This window comes from Lissotriton vulgaris, chromosome 12 (genome assembly GCF_964263255.1).
Source record: "Lissotriton vulgaris chromosome 12, aLisVul1.2, whole genome shotgun sequence".
In the NCBI taxonomy this organism is placed as follows: Eukaryota; Metazoa; Chordata; class Amphibia; order Caudata; family Salamandridae; genus Lissotriton; species Lissotriton vulgaris.
In genome coordinates this window covers 293018009-293037087 of record NC_141700.1, presented here as the reverse complement: position 1 = coordinate 293037087, position 19079 = coordinate 293018009, and the positions used below count along the sequence as shown (strand labels likewise).

The 19079-nt window shown below is 47.2% G+C and overlaps 1 protein-coding gene across 2 annotated transcripts in view; it reads left to right on the top strand.

Annotated features, from left to right (window-relative positions):
* The window catches only part of GAN (gigaxonin), a 307857-nt gene that overhangs the window by 106141 nt on the left and 182637 nt on the right, over positions 1 to 19079 (top strand). The gene's annotated exons all lie outside the window — the stretch shown is intronic.

The window sequence follows — 19079 nt, the reverse complement described above, 5'->3', positions numbered from 1 at the left end:
TAGGTATATTTACAGATCTCTTTAGCTGTCTGGGAGGTCTATTATTATTTCTTTAAAATTTACATAGAATGGGCTTTGACTCCAGCCCAGAAGAGTATTACACTTTCATTTTCTCCTTTTGGCTGTTTGGTGTAACATCCACCTCCTCTGGAGTGGTTGAATTTTGATGTATGAGGTACTAATTTTCCTCTGAAAAACACACTTGATCATCACACATTAATTTAGCATGGCTTGTATACAGAAACTATTTTGTTTGTCAGGACTTGTGTAAGCCTTGCTTTGATATGTTCACTCTATTTTATTGACTTTTTTTCCATTCCCACGATGGCCTTCCTAAAGTCTCATAAGATCACTAACAAAAGCTACGATCTTGCAAGACTTCAGTGGGCGGCCATCTTGGGGTCAAGACTTCAGTGGGCGGCCATCTTGGGGTCTGGCTGTACTGACCAAATCAGCACCCAGCACCTGTTTAATCATCCTTCAGCCTGGGCATGGTTCAGTGTGAGCACTCCTGACAGGTCCTCTCTCCTGCAACTGTTTTCCTGCTCACATGGTGGGCATCGCCCCGGTGCTCATTCAGTCTGCTCCACTGCCATTGCTAATACAGAGAGCAGTCTACGTGGCTCCTCTACCCGCTGTAGTTCTACACAGCTATATCATCCCTTATAAAGTGCAAGCACGGTGGTGATGGCCATGCCTTCGTTTCAGTTCTTATTGAGCAACCCTTCAGCCCTTTGCCTCTCCTCATCAGGCAAGAATATTGGCATAAGGGTTTTCAAGCTTTCAATTTACCACGGCAGATATCTACCTTGAAACAGTGTTTTTAGCAGTCCACATGACTAGTTCTGAAGAAACGTAAAGGCCACTCTTACATAAAGCAATGATATCAATTAATTATCTTTAAGTGTTCTAAGACGCACCAGTGCCTTAAACTGCAGCTACTGCTACATGCTGCAGTATTATTGTCTACTAGTTCTTACCTAGGCTAATAATCGTGTCTGTCATGAACACTGCAGGAAAATTGCCAGTCCATTACTCTACTTTGACCTTTTCCCACTGGGCTTTCAACCATATGGAACCCCAGACTAGATTAATTTCTCAGTGGGCGTTCCCTCTGTGCTTGCCCCTAATCTACAAGTAATGTGAAACCTCTCCCAACATCACTTGGTAAAATTGGATTTTACATGTTCTAGAGCTGAAGCAAGGGAGGATGTCAGACCACTGGGTGCAGGTTGGGCTCCCCCAGCAAAGGTACTCACTGCGAAACCAATAGATGTGGGAAGGGCACAGGCACTGGGTCTTTTAGGAGAGTATGAGGAGACAGACGGCGCAGCCCCCAGCCTCCGTGATCCGTTCAGTGTACTCCGGAGTCTTTCCAGCCTCATGGGCGTTGATGGCCGTGTTGAGGGACGTCACTCTGCAACGTCTGCTGGGTGCGATGGGTGGTAATCTCTGTGTGTAGGTCTGGGAGGCTAGGCACAGGTTGGCCCCCACCACATGGTGCGTGGGCCCGGTGGGCCTTTTAGTCCTCAATAAGCAGCTCCAGCAATCGCTGACAACTGGTGGCAGGCAGCTGTTCCGGTCCGATGGTGCGTCCATGATGTGTGGTTGCAGACCCGGGATGGCCACATGGACAATGAGTCCTCCTTCGTAGAAGTGCCCAAAATCAGCCCGGGTGGCGAAATCAGCCAAGCCTTGCCCGCAATCTCGGGTGCCAGTCCAGGCCACGAAGGCGCAGCTAGTCACTGAAGGGCACAATGGGTGAATAGTTGTGCCTTCGGCCCAGGCAAAAGGCTCAAACGATGCCTGAATGGGGGGGGGGGGGGGGGGGGTCGGTAAAATGTGGGCTGTCTGTGTAAGGCTAGTTACTGCCGGGATCAGTACGGACAATGGCAGATCATGGGTCGTGGTGTAGAACAGCTCTAAAACACATCCGACATCTTTCCATAGCTGGCCACGCCCTCACTGCCTGACTGCGCAAGTGTCATTAAGTGGTCAATCACTCACACAACCACACACACACAACCACACACACACATACACACACACACACACACACACACACACGACCACACACACACGAACACACACACAGGACCACACGAACACACACACACACAACCACACACACACACACACACACAACCACACACACACACACACACACACAACCACACACACACACACGACCACACACACACACGACCACACACACACGACCACACACACACGACCACACACACACACGACCACATACAACCGCACATACACCGCACATACACCGCACATACAACCACACATACAACCACACCATCAGTGCACACTGTCACCAGGCACAAACACCACCAGCCGTCAGTGCACGCTTTCACCTGGCACACACACACACGACCACACGACCACACACACAAACACAAACACACACACACGACCACACACACACATACAACCACACATACAACCACACCATCAGTGCACACTGTCACCAGGCACAGACACCATCAGTCGTCAGTGCACGCTTTCACCAGGCACAAACACCACCAGCCGTCAGTGCACGCTTTCACCTGGCACACACACACACCACCAGTCGTCATTGCATGCTTTCACCACACACACCACCAGCCATCAGTGCACGCTTTCACCAGGCACACACACACACCACCAGCCGTCAGTGCACGCTTTCACCAGGCACACACACACACACACACACACACCACCAGCCGTCAGTGCACGCTTTCACTAGGCACACACCACCAGCCGGCAGTGCACGCTTCCACCATGCACACACACACCACCAGCCGGCAGTGCACACTTCCACCAGGCACACACACCACCAGCCATCAGTGCACAATTCTCACAGGTACACATACCACCAGCCATCACTGCACACATCAATTGTTAACACATCCACAATTAACTATTGTAGCAATCGCAGAATGGCGCACTTTACTTTTAAACATATTCATCTAAAGCGCAGCATGCCACCATTGCAAAAATAAATACATATTTTTTTGGCCTACAATTTATAGACTTTTGTTGCAATTGGTGTTGCAATATTTAGTAATGCCAAGAGCTCAAACTTAATTAATGCGAGACCAATTGCATTGTAAATGCTTGTTTTTATATGCAAGCAGCTGTCTATGGCAGCTTTTTAGGTTCAATTAGCATGATTTACAATAGCAGCTGGCATTACTCAACATAGCGATTTCTAGGCAGGTGTTCTTTGCTTCAAGATTAAACAACCTTTGTAAGTGTCCTCCCTGTTGCCTTCTTTCATAGTCTGAAGTCACCATCTCATGGCGCATATAGATATCTGTTGGTAATCAAAACAAGCATTGGCAAAGCAGTTGTGGCATTAATCAGTTAACATGAAAACTACATTTGTTCATGCCTGTATTTGCATGTGTTGGGTTATATTTGTCAGACACGTTGGCTTTTCGAGTCCTTATTGATGGCCTGACTGCTGTTAATTTCATTACTTTGCGTCTACTTCTTCCTTATCACAGTCTGTTCTCCAAGATGGTACGGTACCAGTCAACCCCTTGGCTTTTACTTTCCATTTTTAAAAAGTGGCCACTTGCTCTTTGAGATGAAAGATCCTTAGAAACTCCCATGAAATCTTGAACCATTTATAAGGAAGGAGATCATGCGGAAAAGCTTTGGGCTGGTGGGAATGCATGGACTGTCGGGAGACAAAAATGTCCAAGACAAATGAAGATAACATTAGAAGTGTTATGAGAACTTTGTTTTATTTTTATAAGCACCCAGAACATTTGCCAGCAGGCTGGACCCTAATGCACCCAAATGAGACCCTCCGATTTTAAAGTTTGCAATGTAGAATAAATAATTGTGAAGGAGATGGATCGAATTGTTGCATTGAAAATATTGTTCATGATCCTGCCTCTAAAGGTTGCGGTCCCACTGATTCACCTTATTTTAACTTTTGCAACTGCTTTCATCATTCCAAACAAATTTTATTCTGAGATATATATATATATATATATATATATATATATACATATATATATTGCCTACTGGCGGTCGCCAGTAGCTATATATAGTTAGGATTTTTTCTCTATGGGACTTTTGAAAATTCTATGTCTAATAACTTTGGCGTTTGTGGACGGAATCGGCTGAAATTTTCAGGAAAATGGCACATTTTGTTTCTGAGCAGCCCCTGAAAATTTTGGGGGGTTTAGTCAAGGGGGGCCGAGAAAAAAGGGGGGGTCCCAAAACGCGTTTTTAACATTGAGTTTTCCATAGGGCGTTTGGCCTCACTTTTAGCTCGAACGGCTGAATGGATTTGCACGAAACTTGGCAAAATTGTAGGGACTGTTAGCCCGATGTGCCTTTGCTGGGTCTCAATATATGTGCTCCAGTGGATTTTGAGAAATTAACGTTTTAAAAAACAGATATATCTGTGACAGCGTCCCGGGTAGCGCTCCGGTTCGCGAACTTTTCGCGTAACGGAACTTTGCGAAGCTGATTGGCTCTCCGGTGTCTGTCAACATTCTAAACAGTCCGGAGCGGCCGCCATCTTGTCTCTCAGTAGGATCGAGAGACAAGAGGAGGAGAAAAACGAAGGGGGAATTTAATGAAAGGGGGCAAGGTAGACCCTTCTTGACCCCCTAGGAATGATGTTGGGGTTATTAAAGGGTCCCGTGGGGCAAATAAAAAAATATTTTTTTTCTGCGGTAGAAGCGCTTTCCGGTTCGCGAACCGGGTAGTGAACCGGGACGCGAAACGGCAATTCGCCATTTTGTGTTTCGTTTTAATTAAATTACAAGATGGAGGAAAAACAATGTGAGAAATGGGTATAAGGGGGTACGGGAGACGTATCCTGACCCCCTATGTTTTCTGAGGGTGGCTGAGGATGCTCATATATGTTGATACTTGTCTTCCAGCGGCTGCGCGTGAGCGTTTTTTTTTTTTTTTTTGCTGCGTGACGTCTGTTAACGTTCGATTCGAAGGAAATCAGGAAGTGTTGACCGCCATTTTGACACTGCGAGTAAATATATTGTTAAAAATAATTGTTATAAATTAATTCGTATTGATAAACATTGTCTGCGCCATCTTGCTTTTTTTCCAATGGCACACTTTTGTCGTGCACGGCAGCCATTTTAGATGCCTTGACCAGACCCACTCTCTGCACGCCGCCGATCGTGACGTCTGTTAACGTTCGATTCGAAGGAAATCAGGAAGTGTTGACCGCCATTTTGACACTGCGAGTAAATATATTGTTAAAAATAATTGTTATAAATTAATTCGTATTGATAAACATTGTCTGCGCCATCTTGCTTTTTTTCCAATGCCACACATTTGTCGTGCACGGCAGCCATTTTAGATGCCTTGACCAGACCCACTCTCTGCACGCCGCCGATCCTCAGCATAGCTCCCCACCCTCGCAAGCATCTCCCCCACGCACTGGTCACCCCCGCTCTGTCTTATGCATGGGCCATAAACCTCCCCCCATCTGCGCTGCTCTTCCCTGAGAATCACACCCTGTGCCCGCCCGACACCACCCTTTCACCCTATTCACTACCGCACCCTCTGACATTCCTCTTCCTTTGTGTCTGATTGTCCAGGCCGGTCCCAGGCTATCACCTATCCCTGCGGATGTAGTTTATGGCCTCAACTGTAAAGAATCACCCCTCTTCTAAGGAGTTACAGTAGATCAAGGCCCCCACCCGATGAGATCCGTCACACCACACGCGTTCCTACTATCTGATAATGATCCTGTATTGTGATTGGGGAGGGGATTCTCAATGTGAGGGTGTGTGGGACCGAGCCTGAAGCGGAAGATTCCAGGGATGCCTTTTTGTACATCAAAGTCTTCACAATTATGTGTCACATTAAAAATATATAGCACTCCAACAAAGTAGTAGGATTATAACACTTTAATAACTTATAAATATATACAACGCACCATAAACAGTAAACACGTTAAAAAATTTTTTTTAAACAGAAGCAACAATGGTCAGTAGCGGTCTGTTGTGCCAATAGTCCAAAGGCAGCACAACGCGCTGAGATCTGGACGGCACCCAGGTGATGTCCTTTACTTGCCGCACTGGTTTTGGCATCCTACAATGCGTCTCAGAAAAGCGGCGTGGGGCGCCCCGGGGGGGGGAGGCGGGGTGAACGGGCCTCCCCAGGTGGAGGCTCGTCTGCTGTAGTGGGGCGCCCCTTTAGCGTTTCACTTGCCATTCAGCGGTTTTCCGCCCGCTTTTGCTGCACTGTGCCTCGTCAGTAGCGGTCTGTTGTGCGAATAGTCCGAAGGCAGCACAACGCGCTGAGATCTGGACGGCACCCAGGTGATGTCCTTTACTTGCCGCACTGGTCTTGGCATCCTACAATGCTGCGCTGAAAAACGGCGTGGGGCGCCCCGGGGGGGGGGGGGAGGCGGCGTGAATGGGCCTCCCCCCCCAGGTGGAGGCTCGTCTGCTGTAGTGGGGCGCCCCTTTACTGTTTCAGTTGCCATTCCGCCCGCTTTTGCTACACTGTGCCTCATCCGCCATTCAGCTGTTTACCGCCCGCTCTTGCGGCTACAGCGTCTCGCTCACCATCTAGTTGAATTGCGCCCACTCTTGCGGTGCAGCGATAGGCGGCTGCCACAGGACTCTTAAAATGGCGGCCAGCTCTTCGGATTTGGGCCTGGTCCACTAAAATGGCCCTGGGACACCTTGGAACTCGGACGCTTGTCTGCTAGGGCTTGGGCCCCATTCTCGAAAGCATCCCCTCAGCCTTGAAGATTCTACAAAAGTCTTGGGGGCCCCCGACTCCCGCAGGCTTCCGGTGGGGAGCGGCTGCCATGATTGCTTGCGGAATGGCCACGACGGAGCTACGAGATGGTGGTGCTCTCATGCTGACGCCAGCTTCAGTCTGAAACATCCAGAAACACTGTAGACTATCAATTCGATGAGTTCCGGTGGAGCCTCAACGTGACCCGGTAGGGAAGAACTTGCCCTACCCTTTTTTGAGTGATGGTTCTTGTTGCCTGTCCCCTCTGTTGTCATCTAACGGAACCTTTTTGGATTGCTGAGTGAGAAAAAAAAAGGTGGGGCTTTCATCGTTTGGGAAAAAAAAAATCTTTTAATCCAATGAAAAGTGTTATTTTTAGGTCATATGATCAAGCATTTCATCATTAGGAAACCAAAAGTAAAATGAACCAATGAAAAGTTTTATAAACAAGTCACATGACCTGTTATGCGGCTTTGGGCTATAAAAAGCCTACAAAATCCGTTGGCCTGTGAGACGGCGTCAGTAGCGGACCGATGTGCGAATAGGCCGAAGGCAGCACAACGCGCCGTGATCCGGATGGCACCGAGGTGGTGTCCAGCAAGTTGCCGCACTGGTGTGGCCATCCTACAATGCTGCGCCGAAAGACGGCGTGTCCAGCTGAGTTGCGGTTACTTTTGCTGCTACAGTACGCCGAAGGCAGCACAACGCGCCGAGATCCGGATGGCACCGAGGTGGTGTCCAGCAAGTTTCACTGGTGTGGCCATCCTACAATGCTGCGCCGAACGACGGCGTGGGGTGCCCGGGGGGGGGGGGGGGGGGGGGGGGGGGCTTGGGAGAGAGGTGGCGTAAACGGACCTCTTCCGCCTCCCCAGGTGAAGGCACCTCATCTGCAGTGGGGCGCCTCTTAGCGTTTCACTTGCCTTCCAGCAGAGTTCTGCCCGCTCTTGCGGCACAGTGCCTCACCCTCCATCCAGCTGAGTTCCGCCCGCTCTTGCAGTACAGCGTCTCGCCCGCCAACCAGCTGAGTTCCGCCCGCTCTTGCGGTACAGCGTCTCGCCCGCCATCCAGCTGAGTTTCTCCCGCTCTTGCGGTACAGTGACTCGAACGCGCCGAGATCCGGATGGCACCGAGGTGGTGTCCAGCAAGTTTCACTGGTGTGGCCATCCTACAATGCTGCGCCGAAAGAAGGCGTGGGGTGCCCGGGGGGGGGGGGGGAGGCAGCGCAAACGGGCCTCTCCCTCCTCCCCAGTTGGAGGCACCTCATCTGCAGTGGGGTGCCTCTTAGCGTTTCACTCGCCTTTCAGCTGAGTTCCGCCCGCTTTTGCGGTACAGTGACTCACCCGCCATCTAGCTGAATTGCGGCTACTCTTGTGGTGCAGCGATAGCCGGCTGCAACAGGACTCTCAAAATGGAGGCCAGCTCTTTGGATTTGGGCCTGGTCCACTAAAATGGCTCTGGGACACCTTGGAACTCGGACGCTTGCCTGCTAAAACATGGGCCCCATTCACGAAAGCGTCCCCTCTTTTGACTGATTGTTCTTGTTGCCTATTTCTTCTGTTGTAATTTAATGGATCCTTTTTGGACTGCCGAAAAGGGTTCTGGTCCGACCGCTGGTTGGTGGAGACATTTTGACTATATCCTGGACCTGCCCGGCCTCGCCCAAAATGGCGCCGGTATAAATGGGACTCGTAACTCCTTGTTGTGTACTGGTTGCCCAACCTTGATATCACGAGATACGTATGCAGTTTTGAAGCACATGGCGGGCGGGGACGAGATTTGATTGAACATTTGGACATCCCTATTGATATTAAGTTCTGATGTGTTATTGATTACTGTACTATTGAAAGTTTGAATTAACGTCACCCATGGTACTTGCCCGCAAATGTATATCTAGATAATTTTATTGTAACTGGCCCTGTCGTACTTTAATTATAAAATGTACGTCCACCGATTCCGCAAATGTTAGACACCTTAGTTCTTGCAACCTAATGGGTCGCCCGTTACGTTCTTCTACAGTGTAAATGTTCCCTCATCATAAACGATTCCAGTTTGCTCCGTGGCCGGCCCACGTGGTTATAGGCCCGTATTTGTATACTGACATTTTCACAATAAAGGTTTTTAAAACAAAACATGGTAGTAGTACCTACATTGGTAAAGTTTTGAATAATAGCCACTGTTTTCGAATCAGTAAAAGGCAAGTGAAATAAAGCAGTCCAATTACATGACGATTAAAAGGTATAATACGCAGGAACGCAGTAAAGATAAATGGTCAAGGGCTGTTGTGTTTTCTACTCCTGCAACATAAAGTGATCGATAAGAATCTAATATTCATGCCTATCAGCGACTAAGACAGCAGGCCGAGCCTCTTTTCCTCAACGGCTCCCTCATGGGACGAAGAAACACCCTTTTTCTCGAAAAAGGAATATTTTACTTGCAGGACAGTTGTAAATTTCCCGGGAAAATACAATAGCCTGGAACATTGTTAGTGATAAACTGTAAATGCATCTGGGTCCTTTGCTTTACAAGTCAGAGTGAGAGAAAAAAAGGTGGGGCTTTCATCATTTGGGGAAAAAAAAATGTTCGTAAGCAATGAAAAGCGTTATTTTTAGGTCATATGACCAAGCCTTTCATCATTAGAATAACAAAAGTAAAATGAACCAATGAAAAGTTTTATTAACAAGTCACATGACCTGTTATGCTTACGTTACGCGCTGCGCGCCGCGCTCTGGATAGTTTCCGGGAAGCTGCGCCTTGCGCACCGGAGCACTTCCGGGTGCGCTAACGCGGCGCGTCATATGACGCATTACGTGACAACGCAGGTCCAGAATATAGTCAAAATGTCTCCACCAACCAGCGGTCGGAACACAACCCCTTTCAGCAGTCCAAAAAGTTCTGTTAAATGACAAGAGAAGGCACAGGCAACAAGAACAATCAGTCAAAGAGGGGAGGGCAAGTTCTTCTCTACCGGGTCACGTTGAGGCTCCACCGGAACTGATCGAATTGGTAGTCTACAGTGTTTCTGGATGTTTCAGATTGAAGCTGGCGTCAGCATGAGAGCACCCCGTGGCTACGTCGTGGCCATTCCGCGAGCAATCATGGCAGTCGCTCGCCACCGGAAGTCTGCGGGAGTCGGGGGCCCCGGTGACTTTTGTAAAATCTTCAAGGCTGAGGGGACGCTTTTGGGAATGGGGTCCATGCCCTAGCAGTCAAGCGTCCGAGTTCCAACGTGTCCCAGGGCCATTTTAGTGGACTAGGCCTAAATCCGAAGAGCCGGCCGCCATTTTGAGAGTCCTGTTGCAGCCGCCTATCGCTGCACCGCAAGAGTGGGCGCAATTCAAGTGGATGGTGGGCGAGACGCTGTAGCCGCAAGAGCGGGCGCAACTCAGCTGGTTGCGTGAAGCGCTGGGGTGTACCTGAGAAACCTCCACCTGGGGAGGTGGGGGAGGCTCGTTCGCGCCGCCTCTCCCTTCTAGTGCATCCCACGCCGTCTCCTGGCACAGGAATATGTGATGGTCGGACTAGGGCACCGCAGGACGTGTCTTCAGGTCAAACGGATTGTGTAAATGTAAATGTAAATGTATTGCGATTTATATAGCGCACGTATCACCCGAAGGCATCAAGGCGCTTGCCTTGGGAACCCGTCCTGGTATTCCCCTGTGAGATAACCTCAGCAGGGTATCCACAAGGTGAAAGCCAGGTATCCCGCCGCGAGGGGCCGTAGTGGAGATTAAGCAAGCTATTGCCCAGAGTCGCAGAGTGTGAACCCGTGAGTCGAGTAGGCACCGGAACGAGAATTATCGAGTCCGTGGAATTTTTGAGCCCAAGACCCGCCGAGGCGGGGAATTGAACTCTGGTCCAGGATCGATCTCAGCTTCCGGGTCTGCCGCCTCTAACCCCTGAGCCACACTTCTCCATTGTGGGACAATGTTCAGAATGGAAGAGTCACCAAAAGGCAAAAAGTTCCGCTTGACCCCGGGAGCCGGCCGCCTATGTCGGGGGCGATCTCAGGCCACACCAGGGCAACAAGACTTGGGGAGAGGGTCGGAGCCAAGCGCCCACCTCGAGTCCGCGCCATCACACCGCCCCTCGGGGGCCTCCGTCAAGCGGTTCAGGGAGGCACCGCATCAAAGTGATTTCCAATGCAGTCAGGTCCACAAACAGCCCCCACTTACTTTGAGAATAGTGAAGCTGCAGCAGGTGCAAATAAACTTCAGACAGTGTTACAAGCGCTGCTCGTAACCCTCAACTATGGCACCCAACATCCAGGACTTATGCCATTTGTGCAAGGCAGTGACATCGAAGCAACTCAGGGACCAAGGAACATACCATATCCAGAGTCCTTCCCACAGCGTCTGCCTTCCTTCTTACCTAGTTATGGTTCTTTCACTCCCACTCAAAACAATGAACCTACACTCGCGTATGAAAATCTTACTATTGATGCTTGACTGAGGCCAAGGAGATCAGAGTGCATGAGTCTCATGCTCGATAGATTGAGCTAGCCGGATCAGGCAACAAAAAGGTGGTGGTGGGGGTGGCGGCATCAGCAAGGCATCCTCACACACAACTTGTCGGACATCAGCTCTGGATGTACTGGGGACGAGTCTTGGCGCATGGTGTCGTCCCCGGGCAATTTGCATAACGGTCCTCCACCCCTAGGCCGCCAGCTATGCTACCTCGACAGGAATAGTGATGGATGTTGCAGCAGGCTGCCATGTAAATAGTTATTTAATAAAACGTTTTACCCTGTTACTTTGCTGGTGTGTTGTATATATTTATAATATTTGCATAGGGTTTGTCGTTATTTTGGGCGGGGTGGGTGGCGGAGCTGAGCTGTCTTGCAGCCATCATGGTGTCGAGCTCAGTTCATGTCACTAGTTTCGTATTTCTCATGAGGGGTTGTTCCTAATGTTTCTATTTTAGCGAGGTCAAAAAGAGATCCCATTAGTGGCCTACTGATTTTGCTCGATTCCTTTTGTTTTTTTAAACGATTTTTCACTATCTGCAAAGACTAAACAGAGTATTGAGACTCTGTGCTTGTTTGTAAATAGAGAATGAACCAAAGAGAACCAATTCTAAAACAGTAAATGCTTGGATAACAATCAATGAAATGGAGAGAGAAGCAGGCAGCAGCGGTGCGTCCATTGGGGCGTAGGGGCATAGCCCCACTAAGCCCTGGACGCACCGTGGCACTGCTAAGCTTAATAAATATAGCTGCTCAAATTCAGTAAAACGCAGCGCGGGAGTGAGAGAGACACGGATCATTTTGTCAATGCCTGCCGGAATGGGCAGGGGGCGTGGGGGGGGGGGGGGCGGGGCTGCTGGCCTGCTGCAGCTGCTTGAGTGACAGTCTGCAGCAGGCCAGCACTGTACCTACGCATGATACTGCCGGGCTGAGACTTGCCCGCGCATGCGCTGATGCCCTTAGGCATAGAGAAGGGGCCGGGGGTGAGGCTTCAGCCGGGCCGGGTTCTAAAGGCTGCCCAGGGCGAGCAGTCCATGTGCCATCCTAACCAATCCTGGCGCAGCATGCTGCGCCAGGATTGGCTGCCACCACGCAACGACCATTATTGGATGCCGTCCGTCCAGTCATTTACATTGCCAGCACGTGGGCCCGGGTCTCGGTCACTTGACTTCTCTACTTCTCGTCTACGGTCCTTCCGGCGGGGGAACAGGAGGCACTTTGAAAGTTTGCAGCCGACAATGAAACCTTGGCAGCTAACTGCAGCCGTGGGAGATGCCTTTCAGGTAAGTCAGGATAAGGAAGCTTTAAACATTGTAATGGAGGGTTGGGAGTAGGTGGGGAGGGGGGCGCGAGTGATGCAAAGTACATGCACACCCTGTCACTGCATTTCAATCATGTACAGAACCAGAACAATATGGCGCGCGCAGTGTCTGAGGGTATTAGTGGAGACCAACAATAACATGATGCCGTGTTTGGTATGTTGTAGTGCGATGCATCCATTTCGGGGACAACAAGTGCATGTTTGCCTCCGTGACGTCAGTGCGAGCCAGGGCTGTCTGTCTTCTCTTCCATAGCCTCGTGTTTTCCAGGGCGCGTGAGTAGTATAGTAGTTCGTTCGTCCCAGACCGGAGTTATCTCATCCTCGGCTCGTACATTCCTCTTAGTCGTTTCCCTTGGAATGTTCTGCTTTACTCGATTCCCAGCAGAGAACATCTGGGTCTGTACTGCTTGAGTTGTGTGCGCTAGTTGAGATGTGAAGTGCTTGGTTCAGAGGCTCTTGCATTGCAGTAGTAGTGACGCTATGTTCATTGTTTAAAATATGTGGTGCAATCTTTGAGGCCCTCTCTGCACTGACTGTGCGCTCATTAGTGCTCCACTCGGATGCTCTTCGCACTAATTGAGGTGTTAACGCGCATTGCAGAGATCAACTGTTCAGTGGCTTGTGCGTCGGTTGAGGAGCTCTGAACAATAGTCAAGATATGGCTCGAACAGGCTAAAAAGCCGCCTAAAATGACTGAGATGTTCTGTGCAGTAGCAGAGAGGTCACGTGCACTGAGATTGTGATTCCGCATAGCCTGGTGTGCTCTGTGCTCCGGCCGAGATGATGCTTTGTGATCCGGATTGTGTGTGTCTCTGACGGACTTCCAAGCCAGATCCATGCTTCCTTTGGCCAGCACTAATGCTGTGTCTATAAACTTATGGCAGACTCTTATTTCTTGGGCGTGGTATTAAGTCCAGTAAGGAGGCTTCAGGATCTATCAACTCCTTTCTGTCCATTCCTTCGGAAAGTACCTCTTGACCTTTCCCCAACATTCTGCTATTATTGGACATTAGCAGAGAATACATTGGAAAGACTCCTTTTTGAGGCAGCATTAGAACAGGAGGCCCCGAGGTCTGGTACATCTTGATTATTTTTCATGGGGTGAGTTGTGCTCTGTGTAGATAGTTAAATTGAATTAACTTCAAGAGTGCGTTCTCTACAATTTTTATTGTGTAGCTTTGTTCAGTTGCCTGCCGTCATCGCTTATTATCAAAGAACATTTGATCATATTCGGCAGAGTTTTGTTCAATAATGTAACTGCTCTTCTTCGTTATTGTTTAAAACCATAGATCATGTTGTAAAATAGGCTAGTAGTTGTAGTGCTAGTTGCTGTGTTTTTTGCTGAAAATAATATGTGCAGATTAACTGTGATTTGTTAACTATGGACGCTTTTGTAACCCCGTTTTTGCTCCCCGAGAAAGCAAAAACGGGGCACACAGAGGGGAAAAAACAGTGTCACAGACGGCAAAAACGGGACACAACAGAGGGGAAAAACGAGTGCCAAAGAAAGCAAAAGCAGGGCACAAAGGAGGGGGAAAACAGTGGCACAGAGGGCAAAAATGGGGCACAACAGAGGGGAAAAACGAGTGGCACAGGGAGCAAAAACGGGGCACAAAGGAGGGGGGAAAAACAGTGGCAAAGAGGGCAAAAATGGGGCACAACAAAGGGGAAAAACAAGTGGCCATGTGTTTGGCGTGGGTTGGTAATTATACACACCTCTGTAGCAGTGTCCAATTGGGACAAAAAATAGGCCCGGACACCAAATTAAATATGCCCCCCCCATCAGATAGCTAAACAAGTGGCCCACATTTGCAAATCAGGACTGGTTTAACTTTGTAAAGACATTAAGTATAGGTGTTTTGCAAGGTGTTGGAGACTATCCATCTGTGCTTGCTGCAGCCAACGTTTGTGGTAATATCCGAGAAATCAACTGTAAAAACAGACCTACCACATCGTAAAATAGGTCCACGAACAATCCCAAAAATAAATTACCTATATGCTGACCTGTCGCACCAGCCCTTCATGTACAGCCAGATTGTCCTACAGGCCAGTGCGACCCTGTTGTGTAATATAGGTCAGGAGGTGCAGTGCTGATTGTGCTTACTGGAGTTTTGGTTGCAAGTAATGTTGAGTCCGGCAGTGACGGGGATGCTGGGATAGGGGACCGGAGGCAGGGAGGAATTGATATGTTTGGCGCCTGTTATTGTGTGCCTGCCTCCGGAGCTGCCCAGCATTAACGCAGACAGCTCCGTGTTTGTGAGGGGCTTCCGGCTGTGTGATTGGAATAGGGATTGAGCGACTGATGGAGTAATCACCAAAAAGAAATGTTGTCTGCCTCCTGCCGGCACCCTGCTTGAGAAAGGCGCATGGTATGTACGCATGAAGGGGCTCGCTGGGGGTAGAGGTCTTGTGTTTTTGAAGTACAAACACCCCCACCCACCCCACAGCCTTAGAGTATGTACTTTCAACTCTTCGGATGCGCATCCATACTGTGCAAACAGACATTTGATTTCTTGAGGAAGAATTAAATTAGAGGGCATTACACTGACGATGCCTGTTATCTGTAATACGGTAACCATAGCAATAATGTAAATACCCATGCATCTGCCTATATTCCTTCACTTGGTAAAACATGTATATACTTTGACATGATGTGGTACATTTGTTTTTGTCTGACTGCAAAACGCTGATACCGAAAATGGAAACTGCAGCTTGCACATTGTGTGGGAAAGCTCTAAAAAAGGGTGTTCAACCAAAGTTTTGTGAGAACATAATTTCTATATGGTTTGAGCACATCTACTTATTTGGGTAAACACCAAAGCTAAAAATAAGCGAGGCATTTTAATATGAGCTCTTACACGTAATATTGTTGTTGTAATTACACTCTGCCCGAATGTACCTATTTTATTGGCCAGTTTTATTTCACTGCCATACATATTGATGATGAGTGTATTTTTTCATGTTGCAGATCACTTGGTGGTTTGCAGTGTGATATTGCCGTGTCCAATAGATGTTTGCTTGGGTTAATTAAATGACTAACTTTCCCGAGTTGAATATCCCAGAGTATGCCCCCAAAAAGTTTAAATTTAGTTGCCAAACTATTTCCATTGATGTGCTGAATTTCTTAGGCAGGACCCGCACAGCGCAGTGTTAATGTGTTCACAGTTTCTCCTTTGCTGTCTAGGCATTTCAAACAAATGTGAGTAGGCAGTGTGCACGTTAAGGAATTGAAACTGTTCTCCTTTACTGTTTGGCAAACATTATACAACGTTATTCAAGCCTAAATAGGCCGATTGACCGTGTGAATTTTTTGTGTGGATCTCTTGCTCCTCCCAAAAACATATGCACAATATTTGCACTTCCAGAGGTGCACTTGGAGCACAAATGTGTGATATCTCGCTCATGTGGGGACAGCAGTGGGCGCTATTCGAGCCCCTCCGGCTAACAGTGCCTGAGAACCAACTCCCCCTAATGTACACTTATCTATGCCAGCTGTGCTCTAAGAGTGATTGTCAGTGCCTGACGCATCTCTAGTTCTAGAAGTTACCATGAAATGGCCCCAAGTTGACAGGACTATGATAGGCAAACCACTTGAGGCATCTACTATGGCAGTGACATTGATATTCACTTATTAATATACTTTGTCCACAAATAATGAAATCAGGTCAGTGACTTCAGGAGCGAGTGGGCCTATACCTGTATACTTGCAGGTCACAGGTTCAAGTTGCAGCAGATCATCCTTTCAAAGTAGACGGTTTAAGTAAAAGCGTTCTAAGTAGTATGTAGTGTTTTACATTTCCTTTAAATTAAGTTCTCAGAACCCCGATATCACTGAAAACAACGAATTGGTTTATTTTGTAGAAATATACCTGGAAGTTTGAATACAGTATATCGGATTATTAAATGTTTTAGGGCTTTTGCCTACAGCAAACATAATGTACTCAAGGTAATTACAATATCGGTGATTACTGCATGCAGTTCTGCAACCTACTCCTGCTGCTTTGTCAACAGAGCAAAGCAGAACATTATTTCAGAAAATGAAGTAAGATCTTTCCCAAAATGAAGGTAGCCTACGTGGTTTCCCCCTTTCTCTGCTTTGTGTGATCAATTGCACCTTTTTCCATTAAAACAGCTACTTCTTAGTACCTCGTGCAAACAGGTTGTATTTTTGTAAAAATAATTATACAGGTTAAAATATCCTGGCTAGCTGGTGTGGGTGCTTGTGCAGGTGATCATGGGAAATTCCTTTTCTATTTTATGTACTTTAAAGTATTATTAGGGTTTGGTGTTCCATAAGGACGCACCAGATCGTGATTTTTGATTCGTGGAAGCTCCTCCAGTGTCATTGGAGTGTTTTTTCGACTTTTCCAAAGACAACTACGAGAGTCCCCCTCCTCATTGGAAGTTGATTGTTTACCGAAGGTTTAGCTTATCCAAATTCTCTGCCATCATGCTCTGCCATCATACATGGGTTTGAACAAGTTCTGGAAGGTTCTAAGCAGCATTCCTGTTCATTTCAGGTACATCATGGAGCTAAATACCAGTGTCCAATAGAGGGTTTTGGAGTTATCTAGCATTTCTAACTATTAGCTACATTTATATACAATTACACATAAAAATGTGTATACAGAAACATAACAGATGCAGTTGAAATTGTTATCCTGGATTTCACCAGGGTTACAAATTGCCTTAACGTCTCTACTTTGGAGACCCGGAAATGGTTTGTCTCTTAAGTGTAAGAATGGTGTTTAATTCAGTGAACCAGGGCTTTCATTGAGATATGTACCAAATAATGTGCCATATGGACTGAATCATTGGTGGTATGAGGGGTGAAGCAGGAGGAATACTAATGCCCAAGCAGTCATTGCACACTTCTCAGAGGTGCAGCGAGCCAACCAAAAACACATCACATAAAGGTGTGTCCAATAACCCACTGATTCAAACCTTTGCTACTAGAGGTACAAGGATCTTAACAGTGGCAACGTGTACTATCCAACTGCTGCCCTGTCTGATGTGCTGTTCCAAACATCACTTTTAATCTGGTAATATCACCTTCGAAAGGATGCGCTAAACTAGATGTAAAACATGACCTGCCACTATTGAACAGGAACCGGATGGAATCCACACTTTAAAAACAAGTCTGATTATTAAATACAGGAGCCTTCACTGTTAATTCCACTGTTCGATTCAGCTTTAGGCATGTCCATGTGTATTTCTGGCAAAAAGACATGCAATATTATGCCGTTTTTGAATTTTACAAGGAAAAGGCATGATAAATGCAGTCCGGATGCAGTTTGAGGTTGGCTTCCTTTGACAATACAGGAAGAGCAATTCTTTTAACGTTAACTTTTCTCGTCCTAACAACTAATATTATTGTGTATAATGGAAGGCGAAGAATACAACGGGGGCACTCATTAAAGGTGTGTAATGCAGAGTTGTTTTGCTTACAGGAACTGTAAATCAGATTAAACTTTGTTATTATCCACTTGCCTATTTTTACTAAGTGGGCAATAAATGATCACATTTAAAACTGCGCACATTAGGTGGTTACTGGGCACTATATGTGGTGGTCACTGCTAAGGACGGCAGGACAGCACTGTTCAGGACAGCATTTGTTTTAGCACTTTGTGAAAGCTGATAATCTAAATCATTGCGACTGACATGCCTTTATTTAATTGCCTCAAGCTGTGCATGGTGCGAGCGTGAGCCACACTGTTAAAACATGGTATTTCAAGCTGGTATTTATTTAAAGTCTTATAGTCTGAATTCAGCACCTGAGCATAATAGGACGGAATGTATGAAGCTCTGTGGTTATACTGAATAAGCAGCTACCTATGTTATGCCATCTATTAATGTAATAATTGCACTTTCACAATTGCTTTATTAACCTTCCTGCTTTCTCAAATTTGCTTGAAAATGCTCGATTTTTCTTCTTTTTTCTCAAAATTTTCTTGGGGGGGTTATCCCACCAAACCCCCCTTTTGGGGTTCGGGATCGCTCGCTGCGCTCGCTCGCTACGGTGCTGTATGCAAATGACTTGCCGCCCCACCACTTTCAAATGTCACCCACCGCCCCTGGAAGCAGGCACGACGGATTACAACGGGGGCAAAGGCCTGCGTTACCTACCCTTCACTATCTGCAAAGAGAAAATACTCCTAAAAGAAAACAGGGGGGGGGGCAGCGTTCAAAGCACATCAGCGTGCATAAACACGAAAATGTTTTTATCTATCACGTACTTGACATTTTAAAGCTTTTCATATTTGCTATTAAAAAACCATTGAAATTCACTGAAAAAACCATAGGTTATAGACCATATATAGTTAGGAATTAGCATTTACAAAACCTTGAAAATTCACTGAAAAAACCATAGGTTATAGACCATATATAGTTAGGGATTAGCATTTACAAAACCTTAATTTACTCGCACAAAACCATTGAAATTCGCATATATAGTTAGTTGCACTAACTATATATCGCGCATCCGCAATCCACTGCTGATGATGTCACATATTACATCATTCATGACATGGTCAGTGACATCACTGATGACATCACTGATGA